The following is a 23,514-nucleotide window of genomic DNA, read 5'->3' as shown; positions in this document are numbered from 1 at the left end:
CACACCATCAAAGGAACACAAAAACAATGAACAAAAGAATACATACACTGAAAACAAAAACTGTAATCATGCGCCGCTTCTTAAAACTAAACGCGGAACTACCAAAAAAAAACTTGGGTATTAATCAATAAAAAAATTAAGCAAAAAAAAAAATTCTGAATGTCCCTACTACTAATAATACTTGCTTATCAGCGATTCACAGGAAAGATCCGAGGCTAAGGGTCGCCATTTTATGCGAGGTGCCGGGGGTAGCAGTGTATTCAACACTAAATTCTTCTAGAATCTACATATGTAAATGATGCTCTAAGCCCCCCCTATTCTAACTCCGACTTTTCCTGTTTGACAAGGATTAAAAAAAAATACGCGAACTGACTCCAAACAACCCTGCCAGTGGAGTAGAAGAGAGTTTGGCACCTGCAATAATTTAATTTGATAAATAAGTTAAATAAACGAAGGTTTCATTAACATAGTGAGGAATGATAGGTTTGCTCTACCGATTAACAGAATGAAAGTTCTGCCCAAAATAACAATATGATTTATTAAGACTAAACACAAACTAATAAACAAAAACACATGAAACACTTACAATACATCAAATTGACTCAAATTGGATACTCAAACAAACGCTGTGAATGTGAAGTTGTCCCTAAACTAGATTGTGAGGATTATGACGAAGTGGTATGTGGAGCCAATTCCTTGCAACTCAAATCTTAAGAGAAAACACATAGCCAACCCAACATTAATTGCTGCTACCCAAGACAGAACAAAGTTAGAAAAAGACGAACAGGCGCGCTCTGCTGAGCTCTGATTATCACCTAGGAAAATCCCTGTCTGCCGGTGCTGTGGACATACCTTACCAATCTGTCTTCTTAACTGCAAGAACACGATTTGGTGTACCGGAGGCGATGGCTGGTTGCTTCGACGTCCTCGACCAAAAGGCGAGAGCCGACTACCTAGAGCACCCGTACAGGCCGAACACACAACATTCCCCCCCCCCCCCCACGACAGTGGCCGTGGTTAAACGTTCCAATCAGCAACTCGAAAACCGGCGGAAAATTCCACTCTATTGCCGGAGCACTACCATTCCACCAATGGAGATTCTTGGCGCCAATTTCTGCGCTGATTTTGCTACGTCACGGAGCTATGCCCTGAGCAAGCCAATCACAGTTACTATTTTGCAGAAAGCGCGGGAATTTTCCCGCCACAACTGCCTGGGTACACAAGTCATTCCCACGCCTCGCTGGTAGCCCGCCAGAAAGTGTTTTCGCTAAATTTCTGCGAAGTAACGTAACCTCTAGCCCAGCTGCTACTTCAGACCCCTCTGGGCGTGTCTTTTGACAATGTCGGCGTCTGCAAAGCATTCACTCGACTTCCTCACACCCGTCAGCTTAACCCTTTCCAGATCAGCAGAGCCCGCCTGTCACCGTACCACCCGGGTGACGAGAGACGCTGCGTGGGAAGTCCACATGTGAAGGAATAGCGACTTTTCACTGCATGCAGTTAGAGAGGAAAATCGTAAGATATAAATATGAGAGGGGGCTCATGCCACCTCTCAACATAACTAATGAGGAGGTATTGAATAGAATTGGGGAGAAGAGGAGTCTGTGGCACACCTTGACAAGAAGAAGGGAGTGGTTGGTAGGACATGTTCTGAGGCATCAAGGGATCACAAATTTAGCTCTGGAGGGCAGTGTGGAGGGTAAAAATCGTAGAGGGAGACCAAGAGATGAATACACTAAACATATTCAGAAGGACGTAGGTTGCAGTAAGTACTGGGAGATGAAGAAGCTTGCACAGGATAGAGTAGCATGGAGAGCTGCATCAAACCAGTCTCAGGACTGAAGACCACAACAACAACGACAGCAACAACAACAACAATATCGCAGCCTACCATCTGTTTTATTGGCTGTTCACTTAGTACTATTTGAGAGTGAACTTGACGTTTCCCATTAAAGGGCATTACTTGAGATTTTCACAAATAATTTTAAATTACTATTGTGTCTGGTATCAAAAGTATCCAAATCTTAATATTTATGGCACAGCTACAGACGAAACATGGCAACAGAATTTCTTACTTTTAAAAATTTATTTTAATAATAATTTAGAAGTCAATTAGATTAAAGTATTTACAAATAATTTGTAATTATCGTTCTTTGAACTTCCATATTCACACTACAAATGTATTACTTCTCTGCGGCCTCCTATCAATTCTCGTGATCAAACAGAAGTCTATATACTACACTGTAGCATCAATCAAAATACACAAGGCATTCATATTAAGAAAAAATACGGCCATTTTTCGACAAGAATGGCACTCGTACATATCAAAGAGGTGGAAATACAGGGTGTAACAGATATAAGCGCAGATATTTTTTATATTGGTGCCCTAATATGTATACATCAGTGTGTTCATTGTTTTTTCTTTGCATCTAACATACTTCCCACAAACACGTAACAATTCACTACCTGATATTTTCTGCATGGACTTTACTGCATCGCTAAGTGGACTATGCCTGCCAATATGGGCTAACGTTTTGCGTACATTTGTTCGACACTTCAAGACCTGACCTGCTGCCCAGGAGAGAATAGCTTTAATAGCTTGTTCTTGGCACATACCCTTGGAGGTACTAACCAACCTAAAAACTTACTACCCCTAATAGTTATAATTATTAGTCTGAAAAGGAAGTAAATACTGATATAATGTTGCTCAGTATGCTGTTGTCAGTCACCAATAAAAATATCTGCACTCATTCTCATTACACTCTGTGATACACCCTGTTAAACCCACAGGACAGGGCAGGTAGTTTAAGTTGTGGAAAGGGGACAAAATAAGCGGCTGTCAGTTACACTCGAACCTACAACCTTTTATTTGATAAAACATCACAAAAAACAAGAATTAAAAAAGAAATAGCTTTAGTTTTGGAACTTAATTAGCAGCTGAATGCGCCGTATAATCTCATGCTTTAAGGGCAAGACCACTTTAATTTAAAAACGGCTCAAAGCCAATGACTTAAAGCTCAACCAAATCAGAAATTTAAAAGGCAAATCCTTATCTTAAAACAGTTTCTTAATTAGGCTGAAGGCCCGAAGAACCTGACACTTTAAGAGCAAGCAACTTAAATTCGAAATCTCAGTTCTGAAGGCCCAGCACTTAAGACTCAAAAACACTAATTTTTAAAATGCCGAAGACTTTACAAGAAACAGTTCTTAATTTAGGCTGAAGGCCCAAATCATCTAACCCCTTAAGGCCAAAACAGCCTTAATCTAAAAATCGGCTAGAAGCCATACAAGTACAAACAACAAGAACTAACAAGAAAATGCAAGACGCCCAAGGGCGCTCAGAAGTTCCAAGAGTCAGCCTGGAATTCAAACACTAACGCCCGCTTAGGTGAGACAGGCAGTCGGGACAACCATTGTCGATCCAGCGACAATCCAACCGACAGACAGACCCACCAACAAGCTAACCTCCGCATCACCCGACCAGCACACAACAAGGAGTTCAATGGAACAACGTAGAAGGTATTGGCGCCCACAATCAATTATACATTAGCTGTCAAACTACACGCCGTGCCGGACAGCATCAACACGATGAAGAAAATACAGCACCTGAATTTACGTCAACAGCCAGGGCAGGTAACCGGAACGTTAATGGCCACAAGATTCTGTTGGTGCACTTCAGTTCAAATAACCAAGTACAGTTAAACTCCACCAGAGGGTGGCTAAAATTTGCCAACTTCAAAACACACGTTTTTGCTCACAGGAATATCCCAACAGCCGACAACGGACTCCAAACGACACAATGTGAACAGTCGTGATTTGCTGGTTGATTAAGTCAAAACTCAACTTTCATGTCCAGGATCGGTGAGCCACGAACCTCGTAGCAATGGGAACAGCACCACACACTTCGACTCTACATAGAGGCTGCCAGCGGGCCCGGCCAAACAGCGCGCCGTGGAGATTTCCTCAATGCTCCACGCCAACCGACCAAATGCCCGCACACAGCCCAGCCAGAAACTATAAGCGCCAGGCCAAAGATAGTCCAAGGTGCGAATATCGATACACACCGCCGCTGTCACCCTCGGAAAGAGAGGATAACAGCATAATTGTGATAACCGCGGGAGACTAAACACAGAATAGCAACCTAGGTTTAATCGAGTGCGTAGCATGAGCCAGCTATGACTCACTCTGCAGAATTGCAATGAGGCGATTCCAAAGGATTGATGAAATGTTTCACTCATTGACAACAGTGAAAGTTAGTTAATGAAGTTGTTGCATTATAGACTACCTTTACTTGTGCCATTTAAAGACGTTTCTGAGACAAGTTTTCTTTCTCGATCATAAGTACATTTGGCTTTCATTTAATTTAGTTCAAGTAATGGAAAACCGAGACAAAATGCTGATACATCCATTAATAGCGATTATTTGGCAAACAAATACCGAAATGAATTTTAAAAGTTGCCAAATTGGGCAGGTCTGGAAAGAAATCTCGATGACCACACATCAGAGCCATCGACAGCGGATATCACAGACACTAGACCCGTCTGACGTTCGCCATTCTTTGTAAATCGCTTAGTTCACTTTTAACAAAGAACGACTTGTTTGGGCACTCAAATGCAGATTCCATCAACAGTGGAACTAAGCAGGGCAAACGGACGTTCACGGATTAACGCATAAGCGTCGCAAGTGTATCTGCCAAAAATATAAACTGTCTTATTCAGGCTCCACCATTCAGAGGCATGATCGTCTTACATAAGTGCACCATGGGGTATAAAAAATTTCAGAATCTACAACGGGCAAAATATTACGAATCGCTTAAGTATACGAAATGACTGAAGAGGTTGATATGCAACTGCAGAACTTACAGAATCATTAAGCCGACAGTCCTCGCAGCGCCCCACTGGCGCGGAGCGATGTCCCTTGGCACATTACGCGAGAGGGCCGCAACACGGAAACGAGAGAAATTATAGGTAATATGGAAGTTTACCCACAATTATTCATCTTACGTCCCATTCGCAAATAAAACAGAGAAGGAGGGAACAGATAGAGGTACCAGAAGTAGATTGGTTTTAAACAGAATTACAATACACCATATTGGTCCCCACTCTTTTGACTACAAAACCCTATTTTTAAACGTAACCTCTGTTTAGTGCGACGGCCTTACGCCAGCTTAGTGGGAGGGCATCCCATGCCCCCATGGTACCACTCTCTGGCCGACATCTTGTCCAAGCAGAACGTATCCTTCATTGGGCTACACAGATAGAAGTCGGAAGGTACGAGATCCAAGCTGGAGGGCGAATGAAGAAGACCAGTCCAATGAAGTTTTGTGAGCTCGTCATGGACGCGCAGGCTTGTGTGAACTTTGGATTTTCTTGTAGAAGGAGAAGTCCATTGTCCGTAGGTTCGAATTGCAGGAGTCACAGCTGTGTTCAACCAGTCGACATGCACAAGATCGTACAGGTTTGCATTACGTTGTTGCGACTCACCGTGCTTTTGTTCACTGCCAGGTCTTCGGAGACATCTCTAGGCATTTGTTTGCGTTACTATGGTCTGGTTTTCCTTAAAAAGGAACTCAATGACAGCTCTCTGCGTCTAACACACTTCCGTCACAGACGCCATTTTGTAGGTAATGTATGGCGCTGCCACCCATCGGAACTTCATGAAACTGTAGGAACTGAAGCAGGAGTATTCCACGATGTCCCACAATAAATTTCTCATTTTTTCAACCCCTAATGTCTGTGAAAAACAAAGTATTACATTAAATATTAAACGGCCCTCGAAGATGCGGATACCACATCAAAAACACCAAAGTGTCGTAGTTTAGCCCTCGGTATGAGTCTGTGTCGCCTGGTCACCAAGAGCTGTTGCAGGACGATTGATTCACGGATGCAGTTATATGGCTCCTTCCGTGTACAGCGATTTTACGACTATGACGAGTGGGGCCTGAAGATGGCATCAATGTAATGCCGAAACTGGTAGCACATAGAAGTTCATAAAATAAAATAAATTCTACAAATCATACGGCTGTTGGTAAATTGTTGCATCAAGCAGCATTGAGAGAAGTCACTAGGAATACAGTGCAGTCCGTGGTCGATACCCAAAGCTTAGTGATGACAGCCTCAGGGCCTCCACTTTACTGACTCCTCTTTCCGTTCTGTTAGAACAGTTTTCATATGTGTGACAAATAGATTACCCTCACAGGGGTATGTTTTGCCTCCCGCCCCAGAAAGGTCGCTTCGCCATTGAATTCTACAATAATCCGGAAAACTCGGGCGAGGATGTGACGCAAACAGAAACGGAAATCAGTGCCACTACCGCTTGAAATCAGCCAGTAATGAGTACGCCAGTAAATTCTGCTCCATGTAAGTGCCGGAGATGCAGTCCCTACTTTTAAGACGGAGATATCTTTCTTCCACTGATTTGGCTACCTTTTCTCCTGACCGCCCTCGTTTCGTCACATTCAGTAAACGACAGATTCTGTTGGGAGAATTTCTACCACTGTAGTAAAATACAAACAAGTGGCTGACTCGGTTCGTTCAGTGAAGTTAAATCACCCAGCGGCCAGTAATAAACTTAGTCCAGACGCCTTTCCCGTAAAGGCTGGAGAAGAACAAGCTGATAATAATGTCAGAGCAGGCGAGGCAGGGAATGTCGAATTGTGCTATATCTACCAGATATAATCTCAGTTCGGAAGAGAACCACTGTAGACCTGAAGCCATAAAACGGCTCCAGTCAGCGGCGAGCGCGCGTAGTCTCTCCTTCAGGCAAACGTAAATGAGGTTGTGTAGCGGTGCGGTTTTGTATTCGAAATGATGCGCAAGTCTTTTCTTCGATAATATTGACTTTTAGCGATGTCAGAGGCAGTAATTTCGAGCTTTTTCTGCAACATTTTTGATTTGAAAAGAAAAAAGAGTTCTTAAAAAATAATTTCGGTTTCCTTTTTCACCGTTGTCTTACCTCATCTGCTGTGCTCTTTAGATCATAAGTTCATTCATGTTCTCAAAAGCCTGCCACTCCTAGTTAAAATCAACTCTGGATATGCATGAATATTTGTGAATCCGATTTAAAAACTCCCGAGGTGACGTAGATTATGCTGGGAGAAGTAACGTAATACTAGACAGATGGTGCCGAAAACGAAATGGATGACAAATGTTGAACATGTAATGTCGCTAGATGACCTACTGACATACCTCGCTGCACACTCAACAGTTCAGCATGTCTATACTACCCTCGGCGCTAGGGAGCTGCCTCTGCTAGCTTACTCTGTTTCCGTTCTTGGATTGTCCGATATGATCTGCTAGCGCTCATGGTTGTAGTAAAACAAGACTACGATGAGTCTGTTTACACTTAACGAGTTTGCAGATGTGCGTCTGTGTTATGGTGCTGCTAATTCCAGTGCAGCAAGATGTACAGGGCTATTACAAATGATTGAAGCGATTTTATAAATTCACTGTAGCTCCATTCATTGACATATGGTCACGACACACTACAGATACGTAGGAAAACTCATAAAGTTTTGTTCGGCTGAAGCCGCACTTCAGGTTTCTGCCGCCAGAGCGCTCGAGAGCGCAGTGAGACAAAATGGCGACAGGAGCCGAGAAAGCGTATGTCGTGCTTGAAATGCACTCACATCAGTCAGTCATAACAGTGCAACGACACTTCAGGACGAAGTTCAACAAAGATCCACCAACTGCTAACTCCATTCGGCGATGGTATGCGCAATTTAAAGCTTCTGGATGCCTCTGTAAGGGAAAATCAACGGGTCGGCCTGCAGTGAGCGAAGAAACGGTTGAACGCGTGCGGGCAAGTTTCACGCGTAGCCCGCGGAAGTCGACGAATAAAGCAAGTAGGGAGCTAAACGTACCACAGCCGACGGTTTGGAAAATCTTACGGAAAAGGCAAAAGCAGAAGCCTTACCGTTTACAATTGCTAAAAGCCCTGACACCCGATGACAAAGTCAAACGCTTTGAATTTTCGGCGCGGTTGCAACAGCTCATGGAGGAGGATGCATTCAGTGCGAAACTTGTTTTCAGTGATGAAGCAACATTTTTTCTTAATGCTGAAGTGAACAGACACAATGTGCGAATCCGGGCGGTAGAGAATCCTCACGCATTCGTGCAGCAAATTCGCAATTCACCAAAAGTTAACGTGTTTTGTGCAATCTCACGGTTTAAAGTTTACGGCCCCTTTTTCTTCTGCGAAAAAAACGTTACAGGACACGTGTATCTGGACATGCTGGAAACTTGGCTCATGCCACAACTGGAGACCGACAGCGAGGACTTCATCTTTCAACAGGATGGTGCTCCACCGCGCTTCCATCATGATGTTCGGCATTTCTTAAACAGGAGATTGGAAAACCGATGGATCGGTCGTGGTGGAGATCATGATCAGCAATTCATGTCATGGCCTCCACGCTCTCCCGACTTACCCCATGCGATTTCTTTCTGTGGGGTTATGTGAAAGATTCAGTGTTTAAACCTCCTCTACCAAGAAACGTGCCAGAACTGCGAGCTCGCATCAACGATACTTTCGAACTCATTGATGGGGACATGCTGCGCCGAGTGTGGGAGGAACTTGATTATCGGCTTGATGTCTGCCGAATCACTAAAGGGGCACATATCGAACATTTGTGAATGCCTAAAAAAACTTTTTGAGTTTTTGTATGTGTGTGCAAAGCATTGTGAAAATATCTCAAATAATAAAGTTATTGTAGAGCTGTGAAATCGCTTTAATCATTTGTAATAACCCTGTATCTGACGAGTGCGAGAATGGATGACTGAGTTATTCAACACTTGCATCCAAGCAGACGATACAAATTCCGAACACCGAATGTGACCTGTTGTAAACGCAGAAATTGCAGAATTATTGTCCTCGTTGTAGCTAAGCAATGTTGTTCGTATTTTTTGTTTATTTCCTTTTGTCTTTTTTTCAGCTACCGGCATAACTCTGAAGCTTATACTCATTTACTTGTGAAGCAGTAGATAAGTATCCGTTGCACTATTATTTCCAATAAACTCCGCCTATAGAACTCGAACCCTGAGTACCATGCGCTAAAGTCGTGCACGTAGGCCCGGAGCCACATCAACGTAAATACTTGGATTGTGATGGCCAGATAGGGCAACTGCGGCACGTACTGAGAGGTATGTCATCTGGTCACGCCACGTGTTCAAGATTTGTCATCCACTTTCGGCGTACTGCCCAAAATTTTCGGCCCCATGTGTCTTGTATTAAGTTACGTATCTCATCATTGCCTATGGCGCTTCAGGGCTTTCTGAACTTTAATAAGAATCACTTTGTATAGGATAAGACACTTGATAGGCCAATCTGAAAAAAGGAATAGTACTTCAAGGCTGGCATAACTTTCGAAAGAGGAACTAAGGGCTTTAATCTGAAGTGTTTCAGAGTAGCTCAAACTTGAATGCAGAGTACCAAAACGGAACAATGAACGTGATCGATTAGTAAGTAGCGCCTTGTATACTAGATAAGCAGGACAAATATTTGTAACCTACGCTGCTTGGAAACCTATTAATCAATGAGTTGATGTGGTGGAGAAAGGGAATTCCGACTATACCGTTTCTGCAACCGTATATCTCGTAGAAGCTGTGGAAACCTTACAGAAGGTAACAGCAACAGCGATGAGTAATGGTATGTCATAGCCCCTGAGTAGAATGCAAAGTAAGTGAATGCAGCAGCCGGCCGGTGTGGCCGTGCGGTTCTAGGCGCTTTAGTCTGGAACCACGTGACCGCAACGGTCGCAGGTTCGAATCCTGCATGGATGTGTGTGATGTCCTTAGGTTCGTTAGATTTAAGTAGTTCTAAGTTCTAGGGGACTGATGACCACAGATGTTAAGTCCCATAGTGCTCAGAGCCATTTTTTTGAATGCAGCACGTTTTTGTGAAGCAATTTAGGCATACCTATTCATAGTCGTGGGGCACAATAAAAGCATATATGGGAAGTAATAAATTCACAAATGCCAAATTTAATATAAGCGTGATATAATGATCAAGAAAGACTATAACGTGAGCTACCCTTTATGACCGATTACAATGTACTATATCAAACATTTTGAGCATACCACATTTAGATCGTCGCAGAAAGCAAAATTCCATGTAATACTACACAGTTTCAGATCTTGATTTTCCAATTGAGAGAAGATAGTCATAAGTCACTTAAAACTAAGGAAGTTTGAACTAGAATTAGATACTGGCTATCATGTACTCTGGTGAAATCGGGTGCCAGAGAATTGATTAAATTCATCGCAAGCGTTCAAATTAAAAATGAACTCGAGAAATGACCTCACTTTAAAGCCTTAAAGGGTACGCACGCTCCAGAAGCGCAGATAGAATGTGACTGCATTAAGCGGACATCGACCTCAGCAAATCCTGTGCTGCAGCAGATAGAACGCTGCCATTTCGTTAAACATAGGACAAGAGTCTAAAACACGACGAGCAACGTCTTAACACGCTCCATTACCCCATCCCTTCTTCATACCAGTGTTTCCCATATGTTCCTTTCTCCACCGATTCTGCGTAGAACCTCCTCATTCCTTACCAGATCAGTCCGCCTAATTTTCAACATTATTCTGTGACACCACATCTCAAATGCTTCGATTCTTTTTCCATTTTTGCCCTATTCATGATTCACAGTTATACTGTAAGTAGGCTGTTTAGGTTTACTTATTGGTAATACCACGTAGCGCTCTGTATGAAAATCACTGGCTGTGCTGTGTGCAGTCTGTGGCTAGTTTGCATTGTTGTCTGCCATTGTGGTGTTGGGCAGCTGGATGTGAACAGCGCCTAGCGTTGCGTAGTTGGAGGTGAGCCGCCAGCAGTGGTGGATGTGGGGAGTGAGATGGCGGAGTTTTGAGAGCGGATGATCTGGACAGAGACAGTAAATTTGTAAGACTGGATGTCCTGAACTGCTATATATATTATGACCTTTGAACACTATTAAGGTAAATACATCGTTTGTTCTCTATCAAAATTTTTCATTTGCTAACTATGCCTATCAGTAGTTAGTGTCTTCAGTAGTTAGAATCTTTTATTTAGCTAGCAGTAGTGGCGCTCGCTGTATTGCAGTAGCTTGAGTAACGAAGATTTTTGTGAGGTAAGTGATTTGTGAAAGGTATAGTTTAATGTTAGTCAGGGCCATTCTTTTGTAGGGATTATTGAAAGTCAGATTGCGTTGCGCTAAAAATATTGTGTGTCATTTTCGTGTTGATCAGAATAGGTAAAGAGCGAAATGCGAAATGTGTGAGTACGTTCAGTTCTGCTCAGCTGTTTGAAAATCAAATAACGTAGGGGCTTACCAGCACAGTAATTTATTAATTTTTCTAAGGGGACGTTACAATACAAGTCTATAAATGTATATTCTCAAAAATTTCTTCCTCAAATTAAGGCCTATGTTTGACATCAGTACACTTCTCTTGGCCACGAGGACAAAGCATGTCAGGTATTCCAACTGACCTCTCAGTTATGTGCATAGACACAGAAATTTCAGCCTCTCGATATTTAAGTTAAGGTCCTAGAGACATATTTCCTACAGCTTCTGAGACTGATCAACCAATTAGATGCTAATGTTATCCAACTTGAAAATAATGTAAATGACTAAACTGTAGAGGTTGACAGAGTTGAATAGAAACTAGAGGATCTACATGTAAAGATTGGTATAATTAGGCGGGATATATATAAAGCACAACCAGTGGAGGAGTTTGCTTAGCTTATAACAAGATGTTGACTAAGCATAAGGTTATTTTGGCATAGCAGACTGTTCGAGAAAAGCTACTGCGAGTAAAGTTGGGACATTTGGATCAAGAGCAAATACCGAGAGAAACATTTAAAACGGTTACTGAATCTTTCGATGAACTTACAAAATGACGACAAGGCTGCTGATTTCATTAAATGCCAGAGCGATAATAGGATAGACAAAATATTCAGTTTCAGTAATGAAAAACCATACATGTTGTGCACGCAGCCTAAGTTTAAAAGGAAAAACAGTACGGATAGGTGATAGGGAATTTCGAAGAACACCTGGTCTAATGAGTATCATTTTCCTAAAGCCAGCAAAATTTGTAAATTATTCCCCCAAAAATCTGGAGATATTCAGCGAAATACTGCAAAAGACTTATGTACGTAGGAAAGTGGGAAACCAATGCAGTGCAAAATACAGAACTATTATAAAACGTACATTACACGCTTGATATAGCATCAGTGACGATGTTGAATCCAGCATGAGACAGTCAGTAATCGGCCTCTGCAGTATATATACTATGACGACCACAATAAGCTGATAGATAAACTGCAACTGCTCATGACATCCGCTGCTTCTAGTAATACCACTCATTCGAATGAGATTGTTTCAATAATTTCAGAGCTTAGAGAGAGAGGTGTTACTGAACAAGAATGGAAGCAGTTGTTTGACAACTGCACAAACCAGCATGCAAAACATACCCAGGTAGGCATGTTATGATTAAAGGTCTGGATGGCTTATGACAGGCTGATTTTGTAGATATGACGGAGTTGACGGGTGTGAATAATGAATTCAAATAATTTTAATGGTCGTTGATACATACTCTAAATTCGCCTTGGCGCTACCTCTTAAAACAAAAACAAGGGATGCTGCACAGGTGTTCGAGCATTTGTCAGAAACAGGTACGAATCGGTGTCCTGACCACCTTCAAACCGATCACAGTGGAGAGTTTTGCAATAGGTATGTCAATACCATGATGCAGAAGTATGGAATATATCATCGCTCAACATTCAACCACCTGAAGATGAGTATCATGGTACATCTGAGCAGAACAATAAAAGGTCAAATGTGGATGCATTGTAATACGTGTGGTTCTTACAAATGGACGGGTGTCCTCCCAGAAATAATTGCACAGCTTAATGAAACCAAACATAGCACAATGATAATGAGGGCAATCGATGTTCATAATAATAGACTCATGGATGTGGTATACTATCGTAAAACGCTGGATTCACATAAACAGAAATCAGTGTAGGTGATTTGGTACGTATCTCAAAACACAAGACAGAATTTGAGAATTCATACTAACCGACGCAACTGGTCGAGTGAGCTATTCACAGTTCCAAAGTGCAGAGAACAAATCCCAGAATTTACATCTTGAAGTATAGCAGTGGTACTGGAATTTTACGATGCTTTTACACAGGGGAATTGCAGCAGAGCTGAGAACCACAGGCATTCCTTATAGAGCATGACATAAGATGTCGAGGGAATAGAGCACTATTTAAATGACTTGATTTTCCTGCAACACATAACAGGTGGACTGATGCTGACGATTTGCTGTATAATGAGGTGCCCAGAGCTCAACCAGCACAGTAGCATAACTTGCATGATAGAAGTCATATTACTGAAGATGCTGGTATTCTAGACAACTTCTAGTTGAACTGCACATTCAGGGGTATAACTACTGTGGGCCTGCTACAAAGCTTCAAAACTCATTGGCTGGTGTTGACAAGTGGATCAACCTGCTTGATGAGGCGCGTTTGTAACATGACATTGCATACCCAAAACATAAAGATCTTCCATGACACCACACTGCTGATCGAATTTTGATCTTGGATCTTTGTGGCGAGGAAATCCCTGTGCAGCCACATCTAAAGAAGGAAAGGCAGTGGCCCCAGCTGGGTGGAGACCTGTTTACGACAGCGACCTTCAACTTGCTTGCAGCTATCAGATTCGTTTCATCTACATTTTACCAACGAAGATGTGATAGGTGTATTGTATAAAACAACCGCTCTCAAATCACAGCATGGCACTTCATAACAGAACTCCAAGATGAAAACACATAAAAAACAACGAGTTTCGTAGATCAGTCTATCTGAAACCTCGCAATCACTTGGTTTGTCATAACTAACCCGGTGGAATGTGATGAGCGTATTATATGCCAGGAATATTTCTCGCATAAATCTTATGCTTCCACCACATCTAACATTAACGATGAAATTAGGATTGTCATCCATCACCAGTACACTTTAATCCTCCCATGCTAGAGATTCATATACCTGGAGGGGGAATTTAAGAAAAAGGATTGTACTGCTGCAATGGGAAAACTTTCAAGTAATGCTTTAGCGTTCCTATTTCACGAGATACAGTATCAACCTAAAGGAGTCAATATTGACTGTAAACGTAACGTGGGTATAACATCAACTATGAGAAGATACTTCTTTCCTTTTCACTCGGATTTGAGCACTTTAGAAAATGCAGTACGTGAGCCATGCTCCGGCTCGTGTTTGTGCCGTTGGTAGGTTGGCGTCGTGTAATCGGATTGTGACCTCTCGTTTTCTCAGTGCGTTCACTGGTGCCACTACGTTTCCTCTCTTTGTCTGTCCGTGAGTGGCAGCAGCGGAGTTTATCGATAGCGAGTACTGTGGTACTATCTTTGGAGCGACCTCTAGTATTTCCGGGTCGTCGTGTGTCGGAGTTGAGTTGGGACGGAGCAGCAGTGAGGTCCGCATGCGCTAGTACTCGCCGAGGAAGCTGGCGGTATATGCACTGCCTGATGGAAGCACGTGGTCACGAGAGTACACGAACACGTCGAGGTCCGGATTCAGCGAGTTTAAGTTGAATGGATTGTTATATTGGAGTAGTGCAACTTTCAATTGTGTGTGTATCCGTCCGTCGAAGTGACCTCTTACCATAAAGCTGTCAGTTGGAGGTTTTATACTCCGACGTATCCCTAGCCTGACTTGATTGGCAACGACCGATGGTTGGTCGTTCGTCCGGTCGTCTCAGTGGACGACGTGTATCTGGTCTTTCGACCGTTTCTGTGTTCTTAGCGTTCATATCTACATGCAATTCGTCTTGTTGCTGTACAGTGACAGTTTTAGCATTGTTTGTGTTGTTTGTGGAATTATCTTTTGCGGTTACATGTGCATCTAGTCAGATTTTGAATAGGCAGTTTGGTTTTAACCCTGTCTGTGTACTAGGATTTGGTGGAGCCAACTTGTGTAATTAAATGCTTGTCATCTGACGATGTTAACAATTATTTTATCGTGGTATTGGTTATCGCATCTTAGGTGGATTTTGCGAGTGTGCTGGTCGGCGTTTAAGCTGTCCCTAGTTTGAGTTGCCATCCTGTTAGGTGAGCATAACTCTTGGCTGCCTGTCTCACCGCTACTACCCGCACTAAGGACATGAAGTGTTTTCCGGGTCGGGTGTGTCGGGAGTTCGGTTGGGACGGAGCAGCAGAGAGGTCTGGTGTATTTCTTCATTAATTTCCGTTCATAGAAGCTTTTTGACTGCCCCGTGCTACCGACAGCAAGCATACAGAAGAGAACGTGTTCAATTGGAAACGCCCGGATTCATTATACTTACCTTTCAGACCAACAGAAGACAGAGTATAGCAAATTTTTTCAGTATTTCAGGTTAAGTACTTAAACAGCATACTGACGGCAAATACAGAAGCATAGCAAGCTCACTCTGCAGATCAGCTTTCACGAAATGATCAAATAAAAGACTTTTTTCAGAGGTCAGAATTTTTCCGTTTAAGTACGGCTCAATGTTGTTGCATGGACCTGTGCATTGTGTGGAAATCGTCTAAAAGATTCCGAGACACAGTGTGTGGTTTTTTTAATTACTTAATATTCTGTCCGAAAGCATTTCATTTGCATCCCTCGAGAAGTCGAGGGATATCTCACTTCCTGCCCCTTGCTCACAGGCAGCTAGGGCGACATTCCAAAAATTGCCGGGAGTATTTGGCGTGGACTAAGACTAGTTTTCTTGCATGATCCACTTCGTTTTCATTCTACGTTTGCAAAGGGGCTGAGGTCTAGTGCAGAAGGATGCCAGTCGAGAGAAGAAATCTCATTCTATTCTACTAAACATCCTTGCAACGTGGTCGACGTGTGCATTGCAGCCTAAACCCGCATAAAACAAATACATTCGTTAGAATGTAATTGTCGTGTTGATGGAACCATAAAATACACGTAACAGGACTATGGCGGGCAAGTGGTTCACGGGAACATGTTCAGCTTCTTATTGCCACAGATGACTCGCGAATATACTGGAGATCTAAATGGAGACCATCAGGCCTGTATACGGTCGTTGACTGAAATTCACTGTAGAAAACATTGATTCGTCGCAAAACGTTAGATTCCGCAGGTCACGGCAGATACTTCCGACAGCAAATGTTAATCGAAAGGGCCGATGATCATCACCTGCACACATTTGTTCTGTAGTCCAGACTCCCGAAGAATCCACCAAACGATGCCAACTGACCCAGAACGTGCTATAGTTTTTCTCAGTTGCACCATGTTTAAAAATCGTTTTCACTGTGATGTATTTACAGGTTTGTTATTCAGAGCGGGTGTTGCGACAGGCCGACATCCAGTTTTTACAAGCTTACTGGATTCTCAAGTATCAGGATATCGTTTTATGCACCGTCACACAGCGTGGACGCCTTACTGGCGTATCACCTGGCGTAACGGTATGGGGTGCCGTCGGTTACACGTCTCGGTCACCTGTTGTTCGCATTGACTGCACTTTGAACAGTGGGCGTTACATTTCAGATGTGTTACGACCCGTGGCTCTACCCTTCATTCGATCCCTGCGAAACCCTACATTTCAGCAGGATAATGCACGACCACATGTTGCGGGTCCTGTACGGGCCTTTCTGGATACAGAAAATATTCGACTGCTACCCTGGCCAGTACATTCTCCAGATATCTCACGAATTGAACACGTCTGGTCAATGGTAGTCGAGCAACTAGCTCGTCACAATACGCCAGTTACTACTCTTGATGAACTGTGGTATCGTGTTGAAGCTGCGTGGGCAGCTGTACCTGTAAACGCCATCCAAGCTCTGTTTGACTCAATGCCCAGGCGTTTCAAGGCCGTTATTACGGCCAGAGGTGGTTGTTCTGGGTACTGATTTCTCAGGATCTATGTACTCAAATTGCGTGAAAATGTAATCACATGTCAGTTCTAGTATAATATATTTGTCCAATTTGTACCCGTTTATTATCTGCATTTCTTCATGGTGTAACAATTTTAATGGCCAGTAGTGTACATTTTCAGAAATTTCTTCCTACGTTAAGGCCTCTGCTTGATAGTACCGGAATTTTCTTGGCCACGAATGCCCTTTTCACCAGTGCTAGTCAGCTTTTTATGTCATCCTTGTTACGCCCATTTGCTGCCTACGTAGTAGGATTCCTCAGCTTCATCTACTTCGTCATCACCAATCCTGATGTTAAGCTTCTCGCTGTTCTCATTTCTGCTCGTTCTGATTATTTTCGTCTCTCTTTGATTTACTCTCATTCCATATTTTGTACTCATTCGACCGTTCATCCTGTGCAGCGGATCCTGCAATTCTTCTTCACTTTCACTGAGGATAGCAATGTCGTCAGCGAAAATCATTAATATCCTTTCATCTTGAATTTTAATCCCACTCTTGAACATTTCTTTTGTTTACGTCATTGCTTCATCGATATATTGATTGAACAGTAGGGGCTAAAGACTACATCTCTGTTTTACACCATCCGAGGACTTGGTTCTTAATGTCCACTCTTATTGTTCCTTAATGGCTCGATAAATATTCCATATTACCCGTCTTTCGCTATAGCTTTCTCAAAATGCCGAACATGTCTTTAGTCTTGCTTCCAGTATCAATAGCAACTGCCTCGCTGGTCCCTTTACCTTTCCTAAAGGCAAACTGATCGTCTTCTAAGACATCCACAAATTTCTTATCCACTCTTCTGCAAGTTTTTCTTGTCAGCAACTTGGATGCATGAGCTGTTAAGCTGATTGTGCGATAACTCTCGCACTTGTCTTCTCTTACAGTCTTCGGAACCGTGTGGATGATATTTTTCCGAAAGTTAGATGGTACATCGCCAAACTCATACATTTTACACGTCAGCGTGAATAGTTGTTTTTTTGCCACGTTTGATTTTAGAAATTTCGATAGAATGTTATCTATCCCTTCTGCCTTATTTGATGTTAAGTCTTCCAAAACTGTTTTAAATTCTGATTCTAATACCATATCCCCTGTCTGTTCTTTATCGACTCCTGTTTCTCCTTCTATCACGCCATCAGACAAGTCTCCCCCCTCATAGCGGCCTCCGGTATACTCCTTCCACCTACCAACGTTCTCCTCTGGATTTAACAGTGGAATTACCATTGTACTCTTAATGTTACCACTCTTACGATTAATTCAACCGAAGATTGATTTGACTTTTCTGTGTACTGAGTCAATCATTCCAGCAAACATCTGTTTTTTGGTTTCTTCACATTTTTCGATCAGCTAACTGACATTTACTTCTGACCTTCCCGGAACATTTTTGTACTTCCTTCTTTCGTCGATCAACTGAAGTATTTCTTCTGTTACCCATGCTTTCTTTACAGTTACCTTGTTTGTACCTATGTTTTTATTTCCAGCTTCTGTGATCGCCGTTTATAGAGATATCCATTCCTCTTCAACTGAACTGCCTACTGAGGTATTCCTTATCGCAGGACGTATAGCCTCAGAGATCTTCAAGAGCATCTCTTCATTTCTTAGTACTTCCGTATCCCACCTGTTCGAGCATTGATACTTATTGAATATCTCTTAAACTTCAACCCACTTTTCGTCACTACTAAATTCTGATCTCCTCCTATATCTCAACTATTAACTCTTATTACGTATCTCTTTAGTTCCCAAGAAGATTTCCAGAAACGTGCCGTTATTGAAGTCATTACATCACAACTGGGCAGTCGTCCATCAGTGTACTTTTCCTTCTCCATTTTCCTAAAAATCTTTCCACAACTACTTAAAAAAATGGCTCTGAGCACTATGGGACTTCCCTGCTGAGGTCATTAGTCCCCTAGAACTTAGAACTAGTTAAACTTAACTAACCTAAGGACATCACAAACATCCATGCCCGAGGCAGGATTCGAACCTGCGACCGTAGCGGTCTTGCGGTTCCAGACTGCAGCGCCTTTAACCGCACGGCCACTTCGGCCGGCACAACTACTTAACTAGTGGGTTCGTATGATATCTGCATGACAGGTAGCAACCGTTATAGATGCTCCACGTTCGTTGAAGTTGAATACATAAACCATGAAAGTGCCCTTGTCTTGCATATTGGAGATACTTTGACGCCCATGTACATTAAATTCTTGGTTTTTATTTCGTTAACACTGATTGATTCAAACTTTATCCATTTCCACAGACGTGTAATTTTGCGGTAACCTACTGTACTGCATCACAATGCTGTAGGGATTAGATAACTTGTAAACATTTATGCCGCTGACCATGTCTCTGAGCTGATAGATTTGTCAGCGAGGACTGCCCATACCGTCTTGAAGTTAGGTCTTTTTGCTTAACCTGGCAAGGTGTTTTGCTCAGGACTTTTCTGATTATCTTTTTTTCTTGTACAATTTCTTTCATTAGGAAATTTCAGTAATGCATACGTTGCGGTTTCTACGTTCTGATATACAGTTGCTGGCACCTGTCTATAATCTGTGTTCTTCCTTCTGTTGCGATACCCCATGCAGTCTTTACAGCCGGTTTTAGTGTATTTATCAGGTTTTGCGTGACAAGGGTGAAACATTTTATCTAGCAATCTGTTTAACCTAGGTCCCCTTTTGTAGGTGATTTCGTCAGCCGATCCCTGGATACACCAACAACATAGCCGGCCGCGGTGGTCTCGCGGTTCTAGGCGCGCAGTCTGGAACCGTGCGACTGCTACTGTCACAGGTTCGAATCCTGCCTCGGGCATGGATGTGTGTGATGTCCTTAGGTTAGTTAGGTTTAAGTAGTTCTAAGTTCTAGGGGACTGATGACCTCAGCATTTGAGTCCCATAGTGCTCAGAACCATTTGAACCAACAACATACCTTTCCAAATGAATCACCCCATGTTTTTTTTTATTTGTGTTCTATATATTTTCTATCAATGGGTATGATTTATGCAACATAGCACATTTTAGACAGCGTCAGTGTGTTGACGTGATCAGTCCTTCGAGTGATATTCCATTTCCTTGCAATCAGAGCACACCTTGCTTTATCTGCTATTTCTTTGGAAATGACGTCAATTACTTCCTTAGTTTCACACCGAAGATTCTCATTTCAGCACATTCGGTAACGGGATGTAGCGTGGTATGTGTGCTTTCATTAAGCCACAAGAGCTGTGTTTTTAATTTCCCATATCTGCCCCATAATGAATGTTCACAAGCCGGCCGCGGTGGTCTAGCGGTTCTAGGCGCTCAGTCCGGAACCGCGCGACTGCTACGGTCGGAGGTTCGAATCCTGCCTCGGGCACGGATGTGTGTGATGTCCTTAAGTAGTTCTAAGTTCTAGGGGACTGATGACCACAGATGTTAAGTCCCATGGTGCTCAGAGCCAATATTTACAAGGAAACATGCATTAGGTCTGAGATTATCACGATGTCTTTGGGTTCCTACAAGGAAACACGCATTTTCTCTGAGATTTTCACGATGTCTTTGGGTTCCTTAAGCATTTTGCTAACAACAATAGCGGCGGCAGTGACAGTGAACCACAATGCACCAGCGTGTACTCCTGGTATAGTAATGGTTCTAAAGAGATTGTAGAGTGACAGTGTACGATCGTGGGATCATAAGAAAACTGAGGACCCGCCAGCGCCAGCCATAGGGAGCAAGAAAACAAATCTGAAGAAGGTTTTAACATAATATTGTAACAAATAAGCCCTCGGTCACAAATATTAAGTCGAAATTGACCTGGTTATGGCGACGAGTTAAAACTGTGTTTTAGAATTACATTGTCATCCAATGGGGTGTCATTTAGCCCTAGCGGACACTGTGGACTGCTGATGAATGTCATATATTGGTAAGGTGCAGTATTTGTGTCTAGTGGAATTTTTGAATGAGTATTAAATCTGCCTAAGAATTGGATAGTTATCTTTGATTATTTCTTGGGATGAAGCGTTTGTCACTTTTTTTAAAAAAAAGTGGGAACAAATTTGCAGGATGTTCAAGTGGTGAATTATTCTTGTGTTTTATGTGGTTTCTGTCTAAGTTGATCTGACACTAATATGAGGTTGACAGTTTTGCAGACTGGGCTAGTTAGCCATATTGTATACTGACCCAAGTCCGCCTCTCGTGGTCTCGCGGTAGCGTTCTCGCTTCCCGAGCACGGGGTCCCGGGTTCGATTCCCGGCGGGGTCAGGGATTTTTCCTGCCTCGAGATGACTGGGTGTTGTTGTGTCGTCTTCATCATTATCATTCATCCGCATTACGGTCGGAGGAAGGCAACGGCAAACCACCTCCATTAGGACCTTGCCTAGTAAGGCGGTGCGGGTCTCCCGCAACGTTCCCCTACGCTCTGTAAAGAAGCATGGGACTTCATTTCATTTCATACTGACCCAGGCCCTGGTTGTCCGACCATCCAACGGAGTGTTCCGGTGTGCCTCACCAACCGGCCGACTTGACGACGGGAGAGAAAGTGGAAGCGGTTCTGTGCAGAGGTCGGCAGTGGGCCTTCATTGGGACCGCTGTTCTGTGCCGAGTGGCTGTTGGGGGGTCGTCGGTCACCTAAGTTCTTTTGCTTATTGCGATGCTCTATGCCAGGGATCTTCATAATTTTCCGTTCCTCGTTAAATCTGCCCTTGCCTGCCTTCCCATCCCGGAATCATCCCTCAAAATTGTGCAAATAGGAAGGTTTCAAGCCATCAGACAGTTACTAAGTTTCACTAAGTTAATCATTATCGCAAGTTTAGGTCAGCACAGCCATATACAGGGTGTTTCAAAAATGACCGGTATATTTGAAACGGCAATAAAAACTAAACGAGCAGCGATAGAAATACACCGTTTGTTGCAGTATGCTTGTGACAACAGTACATTTTCAGGCAGACAAACTTTCGAAATTACAGTAGTTACAATTTTCAACAACAGATGGCGCTGCGGTCTGGGAAACTCTATAGTGCGATATTTTCCACATATCCACCATGCGTAGCAATAATATGGCGTAGTCTCTGAATGAAATTACCCGAAACCTTTGACAACGTGTCTGGCGGAATGGCTTCACATGCAGATGAGATGTACTGCTTCAGCTGTTCAATTGTTTCTGGATTCTGGCGGTACACCTGGTCTTTCAAGTGTCCCCACAGAAAGAAGTCACAGGGTTCATGTCTGGCGAATAGGGAGGCCAATCCACGCCGCCTCCTGTATGTTTCGGATAGCCCAAAGCAATCACACGATCATCGAAATATTCATTCAGGAAATTAAAGACGTCGGCCGTGCGATGTGACCAGGCACCATCTTGCATAAACCACGAGGTGTTCGCAGTGTCGTCTAAGGCAGTTTGTACCACCACAAATTCACGAAGAATGTCCAGATAGCGTGATGCAGTAATCGTTTCGGATCTGAAAAATGGGCCAATGATTCCTTTGGAAGAAATGGCGGCCCAGACCAGTACTTTTTGAGGATGCAGGGACGATGGGACTGCAACATGGGGCTTTTGGGTTCCCCATATGCGCCAGTTCTGTTTATTGACGAAGCCGTCTAGGTAAAAATAAGCTTCGTCAGTAAACCAAATGCTGCCCACATGCATATCGCCGTCATCAATCCTGTGCACTATATCGTTAGCGAATGTCTCTCGTGCAGCAATGGTAGCGGCGCTGAGGGGTTGCCGCGTTTGAATTTTGTATGGATAGAGGTGTAAACTCTGGCGCATGAGACGATATGTGGACGTTGGCGTCATTTGGACCGCAGCTGCAACACGGCGAACGGAAACCCGAGACCGCTGTTGGATCACCTGCTGCACTAGCTGCGCATTGCCCTCTGTGGTTGTCGTACGCGGTCGCCCTACCTTTCCAGCACGTTCATCCGTCACGTTCCCAGTCCGTTGAAATTTTTCAAACAGATCCTTTATTGTATCGCTTTTCGGTCCTTTGGTTACATTAAACCTCCGTTGAAAACTTCGTCTTGTTGCAACAACACTGTGTTCTAGGCGGTGGAATTTCAACACCAGAAAAATCCTCTGTTCTAAGGAATAAACCATGTTGTCCACAGCACACTTGCACATTGTGAACAGCACACGCTTACAGCAGAAAGACGACGTACAGAATGGCGCACCCACAGACTGCGTTGTCTCCTATATCTTTCACATCACTTGCAGCGCCATCTGTTGTTGAAAATTGTAACTACTGTAATTTCGAAAGTTTGTCCGCCTGAAAATGTACTGTTGTCCCAAGCATATTGCAACAAACGGTGTAATTCTATCGCTGCTCGTTTAGTTTTTATTGCCGTTTCAAATATACCAGTCATTTTTTAAACACCCTGTATTTATATATTTCAAATTGTTACCAATTTATCAAATGTTTAAACCCCTACAGGCCTGCTTGCTATCACTGTTTTTACATTTGTTGTATTCCTGGTAGCCACTACAGTGGCCTAGTTACGTTGAAGCGGGGCATTTACTCTCTTAAATTGTTTTGGAGGAATTGTAAAGTATCTTGATCTATTTCTCTTAAAGTTTTTTTTTTTTTTAGCTTTTGTAACAGGGAATATTTTAAGCCTTCTAGGGCCCTGTATTGATCTTG

The sequence above is a fragment of the Schistocerca serialis genome, chromosome 7 (assembly GCF_023864345.2).
Source record: "Schistocerca serialis cubense isolate TAMUIC-IGC-003099 chromosome 7, iqSchSeri2.2, whole genome shotgun sequence".
Lineage (NCBI taxonomy): Eukaryota > Metazoa > Arthropoda > Insecta > Orthoptera > Acrididae > Schistocerca > Schistocerca serialis.
The sequence above is the reverse complement of the archived record's forward strand: the minus strand, read 5'-3'. Positions refer to the sequence as shown.